This window comes from Tupaia chinensis, unplaced genomic scaffold (assembly GCF_000334495.1).
Source record: "Tupaia chinensis unplaced genomic scaffold, TupChi_1.0 Scaffold000138_1, whole genome shotgun sequence".
Taxonomy (NCBI): Eukaryota; Metazoa; Chordata; class Mammalia; order Scandentia; family Tupaiidae; genus Tupaia; species Tupaia belangeri.
In genome coordinates, this window is record NW_006159608.1 from 1,353,747 (window position 1) to 1,361,499 (window position 7,753).

The 7,753-nt window shown below is 40.9% G+C and overlaps 1 protein-coding gene across 4 annotated transcripts in view; it reads right to left on the reverse strand.

Moving 5' to 3' along the window:
- The window catches only part of C1QTNF7 (C1q and TNF related 7), a 134,478-nt gene that overhangs the window by 17,137 nt on the left and 109,588 nt on the right, over window positions 1-7,753 (reverse strand). For 2 of the 4 annotated variants that reach the window (XM_006144897.2, XM_006144899.2), the window contains exon 2: window positions 1,482-1,620. The exons of the other annotated variants lie outside the window; for them this stretch is intronic. The gene's annotated coding sequence lies outside the window, so the exon portion shown is untranslated. The remainder of the gene's footprint in view (window positions 1-1,481; window positions 1,621-7,753) is intronic. 4 annotated transcript variants of the gene reach the window in all.

The window sequence follows — 7,753 nt, forward strand, 5'->3', positions numbered from 1 at the left end:
TTTTTTTTTTTTTAATATTGTAACCTTTATGTTTTGGGCACAGTATTTATACCAGCATTGATACTGGGGTGATTTAGCAAAGTCCTGTGGTGGAATTTCTTTAAGGGAAGAGTGTAAGGCTTTCTATTGAAATTGAGAGAAAATTTGGGAATATTGAATAAGTAGACTTTGTTCAAAGGCTGTTTGGCCAATAAATGGTTTGAAATTCTGTAAAAAAAAAAAAAAGACATCCTCTTTTATTTTATTTTATTTTATTTTATTTGTATAGGGAACATGAGCTTGCCAGAGAGAGACAGACAGTGAGAGAGGGAATGGAGGGAATGTAAAAAGTCACCCGCTGGAGGATGGCTGTGCCACACTCCCTTCTCCTCCACTCTCCCTTCAGGATTTTGGGCATGCATACACACTTGCCCAGCATGTTTTTCAAGCTGTTGGGTCTGGGACTCAAACTACATAGTTGGCCATGTGGGATTCAGCCGCCTAAACCACCATGTTGCTGGCTGGCCCTCCGTGCCATTTTCTGTGAAGTCGATGTTGTTATCTTCACTTAACAAATAAGAAAATTGAAACTCTGTGGGCGCAAGTCCACACAGTCATGAAGTGGCACAGCTAAGAGTCAAATAAGGTTTTTTTTGTTTCCAAACACTTGAATTTTCCCCTTCCTCATGTGAGGGAAACTATGACATTTTACTTCATGACAAAGGGCTGGACTTCATTAGTTCAAGTTGAAAATGTGCACTGCCTGGAAATCATTAGGAGGCAATAGGTACCCAGGAAGAGCTGAAGCAAGACATTTCCTTGGCCTGCAGGGTAGGGATTTCACAACGGCACATTGTGTTTTTCTCTAGCAGCACTAGGCACGGCACCGTGAGCAAGAGAGGATGGGGGCCTCGCTGTTTACACCCTGCTTGCTTCTGTGCGTGGCTTCTCCACTTCTGACGTGGGGGCCCAGCTCTCCTCTGAAGAACTGTTGTGCCTGCCTTTCTGGAATGACTTCTCTTCTCCTGGTACCACTCAAGTCCCTGCAAGACCACATAAACGCTCTGCTGTGCCTACCTACTTCCTTGCTTCTTGTCCCACCAACATCCGAGACAGAGGCTGGACCGCAGTAGAGACTCAACGAAGGTTGAATGAAGGAAAATACGTATTCATCAATATTTATCAATAGTTCATGATTTCTGAAGTTTTGGCTAATGCTGACATTTGCAAAACATTTTATAATCTACAGAGAAATATTAAGTCCATCTCAAATTCCCAAAGGAATTTCTGTGATAGGTTGGACAGGGAAAAGAGAACCAGAGAAGCCTAGTAACTTGTCTATTACTGCAGTGTCAGAACAGAGATTTGAACTCAAATCTTCAGTTTCATGAATTCTCCCTACAGAATTATCTGTTTAATAAGCTCAAAATCTACTATGTAATAACAATAGGTCATTCAGTCTACATTTGCCAAAATTAGGGAAAAAAATGTAAAAACCGTACCTTGCTCTGGGAAGGCGGTTGCTGCAGGATTCTAAATCCACGAGAGACTGGGTATCTTCCCGAGAGTTTAGTAAAAAACTTGCTTCAGTACCAGACAGAATAGCAGATCCAGGTTTTCAAAGGCTTCCAAACAGTCGTGCTAAAAATAATTTTCTTCTTTAGTCTCAAAGAGCCAGAGGCCCTGGAAGTCATTCATCGAATAGGCTCAACTCAGGAACCAGTTAAATTCATGGTTTTGTTTGGAATACACTTTAAGAGCCTGCTTTCCTTGACTGGTAAATTTAGAGGCTCCTGTGTGCTGTGGCATCTTTTTCAGATTTGTTTACTGAGTTTTTTCCCTTTTCATTTGTTTTTCATTGAGTGTACATTTCAGGATAAAAAATTACTCACTGACTGGAAACTAGCTGTTAACTTAGAGAAAAGTTGTCTTTTCTTGTTTGAGAATTTTCAAGGTATAATCTTTTCTTATATAAATTATTTTATTGAACTTATTTATTTAAATTTGATCAGAGAGGGACAGAGTGAGAGAGAGAGAGAGAGAGAGAGAGAGAAAGCAAGCCGCCAGGTGCGGGATATGAACTGCAGTCAGCCATGTGGGAGTCCAGAGCTCTTACCCACCACACCACCTCCCGGCCCCTCAAGGTACCACCTTTAGATTCTGGAAATAGGGTGGTGTCTCATTAAGTAAGGGGTGGCCTATTCCTGGAAAGCATGGCAGGAGAACGGCCTCTCACGCTGCGTGCCACATAAAGTATACCATGAGTACCGCACTGTCCTTCTGCTGAACAGATAAATGACTGGGCATTTTTAGAACACTAATATGTTTTCATTCCTGTAGAGAGCTCATCCTAGCCATTCAAAAGGCCGAATGATTTTCTGAAGCCTAGGACTAGTCATCTTTGAAGTGCAATCAATTTCTTTGTTTCCTGATATGTATTTCTTTTATCTCCTTGGCAACAACAATTTAAAATTCATGATGTCATCTATGGAAGTTAAGGGACTGAAAAAAACCCTGCCTTCCCCCTCATTCTACTCAGGCAATGAGAACTGTGAAAGAAAGATTTCTAGAATTAAAGTGAACACGGACCACATTTTTGTCCAAGAAGATTGGTGGGATCCTTGTTCTGATAAGCTTTTTGTCTAGTCTCTGGTCTGGAGGATATGGTCTTCTAAATCTGTTTGCTGTCCAAACTCTGAATGCCATCATGGTGTAGTATAAACAATGTCTTGGGCATAAAAAGTAGTCATTTTCTTTTTCTAAATTAGAGTACAGTCTTAATCAGAATCTCTGGGTTTGTTTTCCTATCCTCGAAGTGGAATGATTGCCCTTGATTATTACTAAGTTCCCTCCCAGTTCTTAATATTCTCTCACAGAGTGCTGGCGCCCGATGTCAGTCACATGCAAGTTCAATCTAAATAATGATGTCAGCCTCTTACAAGCTTAATAGGGGGTGTTCCAGCCCTTCAGTAAGTTCGTTTATTTGTTTACAAGTGATACCTATCATTAAATGGACTTGTTCTCATTCATTATTCTTTGGAATAGCACAAACTCTGCCAGAAAACTAAAAGTGGATGAATTTGTTGACTAATAAAAGTATAGATGTATTCTTATTTTTGCCTTAACTTGGTTAAATGTTGATACAGTTTATAGCTATTCAGATTTCTTTTTGTTCTGTTATTCACAACTTTTCTTATTTCCCTTTAATGGTGCTTACTAGTCTTCTGATGATAAAGTTTCTTGTGTTTCTAAAGTATCACAGTATTTTTTTTCTGGTCTGCAGTATTTGACTTTTAAAATGATTTTTCATCTCAGATAATTTACTATAATCTGTATCTTTCTGGATTTATTCTTCCTCACAGAGAGAATGAACTTCTCAAATTATTTTGAGTATTTATACCTCGGATATGGATAAAACTTCTTAGCATCTATTTTTTTTTGGTGGGGGGAGATGATTTTGTTATAGGTTGCGTACACTCGCCAGAAAGACAGAGAGAGACAGAGAGACAGAAAAAGAGAAATCACCCCTCGGGGGTGGTGGTGGTGGCCACACCACAATCCCTTCTCCATGCTAGTCTCCTCTCGGGATCTTGGGCACACACACACACACACACACACACGTCTGGCATGAGTTTAAGCCACTGGGTCTGGGACTCGAACTGTGGTCGACTACATGGGAGTCAAACAACATAGCCATTACGCCAACTGCTGGTCCCAAGCATCTATTTTACTCAGTCATTTTCACACTTCTTTCTAGAAGTGGTGGTGAGAAGTGATGGGTAGAAAAATTTGTTGGAATGGGTATTGGCTTAGAATAAAAATATTCCATTTTTACTGTCACTCAACTCAAGGCCAAGATCTTGTTCTGTCTTTTCTAGGCAGACTGTTTTTCCCTCTAGCACTTGCTCTTGTTTTCTTGTAGCCTTTCCTTACTTTTTACCCCAATTCAGTGCAATCCATTCCAATATAGTCAATGTTCCCAGAGCAGCTAACGGAGTGCAGGTAAACCAGTTCTCACACACACACACACACAAAAGGTTCAGGATTGCAGGTTTGCCAGTTTCCTGGTACACATAGTCAATTGTCAATTTCAAGTTGCCTACCTGAGTGTCACTGAATGCAGAGTTGGAAAGATATGTATGTGTACACACATGCATGCACACACATCCATGCAGCAGACTCTGACTTACCATGAGGTTACCACCATGATAACTCATGATAAGTCAAAAATATAAGTTGAGGCTACGTTTAATGCTGGCAACACAGTGGACAGTCCCTGACATATGATACTTTTGCTTACGATTGTCTGACTTTAAGATGTTTCAAAAGTGATATGCATTTCAGAAGACATTGTAATTCCATGGTAAGTCCCATGGTGCTCCTCATATTACAGTGGGATTACATCTGGATAAATCCCTTGTAAAGTCAAAACATTCTAAGTTGAACTGTTGTAAATTGGGGACTGTTGGTACAGACGTGTGTGTGTGTGCGTGTGTGTATTTATATAGAGAGAATTTGTGTATGTATATATATAATTTATGTGCAATACAACTTGTATGTATGTGTATACATGTATATATATGTATATGTACACACACATACATAAAAATGTACTAGGAGATATTACAAACATTAGTTCCTTTAATCCTCAGCATAACCTCTTACTGGAAGTAATTTTGTTGTCCTCCTTGTGTAGATGAGTAACTTAGGCAGTTTGAGTTACAGCTCACATACCCGCTCACTGTACCATATTTCCCCACTATGGTTTTCCTAACTTTACAAGACTGGGTTTCTGCATTGAAACAACTTGCATTTGGGTGGACTGCACACCTATCCTGTCCTCCTCCCCGCAGGTGCCCTGGATTCTGTTAGGAATCCTACCTTTCTAGCCTCAGTGCCTTGTTTATATCATCTCCAGTGGCTGCCATTCCCTGCCAGCTCCATCCTTCTCAGGACCCTTTCTCCATCTGCTCACATTTAGTCTCCTTGTGCATCACTTGCTCTAGAAAGTTCTCTTGATACTCTCAACTGGGTCTAACCCTGCCTTCCCTTGAGCCCTCCTAGCACATTATTTGAACTGTTCTTACGCAACAAACCTCACTGGTTCTTAACTATATCTACTGAATCAGCACACAGTGGAGTAAGACCAGGCACTTATTTTTATTGTTAATTTTTTGAGAGAATTTTGTTATAGGGCATGTGTGCTCACCATAGAGAAAGAGAGAGATATAGAGACAGAAAGTGAGAAATCAGCCCCCCCACCAGGGTGGATGACCATGTTTTAATCCCTTCTGCTCCACTGTCTTCTTGGAATTTGGGGCAGACATGCCTCACTCCCAGCATGAGTTTCAAGTCATCATGTCTGGGACTCAAACTGCAGTTGACCCTGTGGGAGTCCAGCACCTTAGCCACTATGCCACCTGCTGGTCCTGGCATTTATGTTTTTTAATGGTTACACTGCTGGACTCCCACATGGCTGACCATGGTTCGAGTCCTGGACCCAATATCTTGAAACTCATGCTGTGTGTGTGTGTGTGTGTGTGTGTGTGTGTGTGTGTGTGCATATATGCACAAAATCCCAAGAGGATAATGGAGGAGAAAGGATTGCAGCCTGGCCATCCCCCTGGGGGGGGTGATTTCTCACTTTCTGTCTCTCTCTGTTTCTCTGGTGAGTGCATGCACTCTATAGCAAAAATCGCCCTTAAAAAATTATAAAAAGTTTATGGTTGATTCTTATGAGCAGCCAAGCTTAGAGAATCGTTGTCCTATTTACCCTTTCTCAAAATAGGGCCAACTCTTAGTTCTCTCAAACCAGGGTGTTTTGTGACACAAGTCTCTCATTGTCTCTCATTATTCTCTTTTCATTACTTCATCACATATTTATTGAGCTGCTACTATCCACCAGATACTAAATGCGTGAGCCTCATATTTCACGAGAGCAAACACAGAGCCCTTATAAAGACAAACCTAGTGGGAAGACAGACATTGATGTCAGCGAATGATGTTTACTAGGATGTTAATTGTTAATTCCTATCAACTTGGAATTTCACTGAGAACTTAGAGAATAATTGGCAATCAGTGCTGACATATTCACTAGGATTTGTTAAAAACAGGGTGAATCTGATATTGATTAACATCCATTTCCAATCCACATAAGAGAAAACTAGAAATTAAAATAAGTGATTACTGCCTAGAAAGAGTTATCAAGATAGAGTGTTGATAAGGGAGTACAAGTGTTTCCCTCCTTCCTTCTTACTAAGGAGGGAAGAAAGGCCCATCTCCTCTCTCAGCCATGTAACGTGGACCCACATAGAATCATTGAATGTTTTTCTTGCCGTCCAGTTGGCTGTGATCTGAGAAGTGAAACCAAGAACCTTGAAGGTTCATGAGATCAGAGAAAAGCTTGATAAAAAAGCTTGACCCATCCCTGGAATTCGTTATCTTAAGTTACACAGAAACTAGAGAATTGTAAAGACTGGAAGGCTATCTGCAAAAGAGAGGGCAGTGCGGAGGTAGCTACTGGAGAGGTAAGTCTACATTGGTTTCTCAAGGGGAAGATGTAGGAAGGCAAAGAGGATTGGGCCATTTATACTTGATGATACCTTTTGAACCAAGGAAGAGTCTTGGAATAAAAAATGCCATTAAGAAGCCTTTGAATCTGTCATGGAGTCCAGAGCTGAGGCTGGTGTGGGGGGAATACAAGCTGTTGGCTGAGGAGTATGTCCTCTCTGCAGGGAGCTGTGCAGAATGGGCCCCACAGGAGCCTCTGGGGCCTCGTGGATTGCTCCTTCAGAGAGGACAAGCATTTGAGTATGTAGGTAGACACTGGTAGCAGAGTAGGACCATATAGGCAGCACTTATTAATAAAAATAATTTGGCCACTTTTTTCTAATCCTCTTACCCTCTGCTCTGATGTTAGGGTGTCAAAAGTGGGAGAGGAGAGGGGAGCAGAGATGGAAGAGTGGAAGAACAGGGCATATGTGGCTGACACCATGGAGAGGGGATGTGCTTTGTATTAGATGTCAAGCTAAAGTTCAATTTGTACATATACATTTTAATATCTGAAAATGTGTCACAGTTGACTACTGAAATGGCTCATGTAATTGGGTTACCAGAAAGCTAAAAAAAATCACCTGAGCTGTCATGCAAGGGCAAGGAAGAAAGCTTTATCGAAATGTGAATAGAAGAAGTGATGGGACAAAATCAAAATTGTTTCTTATGTATGCCATATTGAGAACAGATACAGCCACATAATAAATGTAATAAACTGTGGAGAGTACTCTGAAGGAAAAGGATGTTATGGGTGTTTTGCAGTGCAACCTAGTTGAGCCAGGTCAGAAAACGCTTGCCTAAAAAATGACATCTGACTTAAAATATAAAACAGTAGTAAGTATTTACCAGGCAGAGGGGCATAGAAAAGCTTCCAGAGAGTTTGGAAATATTTATTAGAGCCTCCAGTACATGTGAGAACGCAACCCCAACATTTACGGAATTCGTAGTCTAGTAGGGGAAGCCAGACTTCTGAGGAGTTACACCTGATGCAGATCCAGAAGCTTACAGAGCTGTGGGCAAGAACTCTGCCTTATTTGTTTTTGGGTCACCCATCTGCAGCTGAGGCCTGGGATCTAGAAATGCTCATATATGCTCCTTGATTAACTACTAATCTGAACAGATCCAAAACACTAGAAGGAAAAGTAGTTTTCAGTGCTGATTGGGTTTTGGAGGACTCCACTAATGAATGTATACTAACAGCCAGATAAATAGCTCTCTTTCC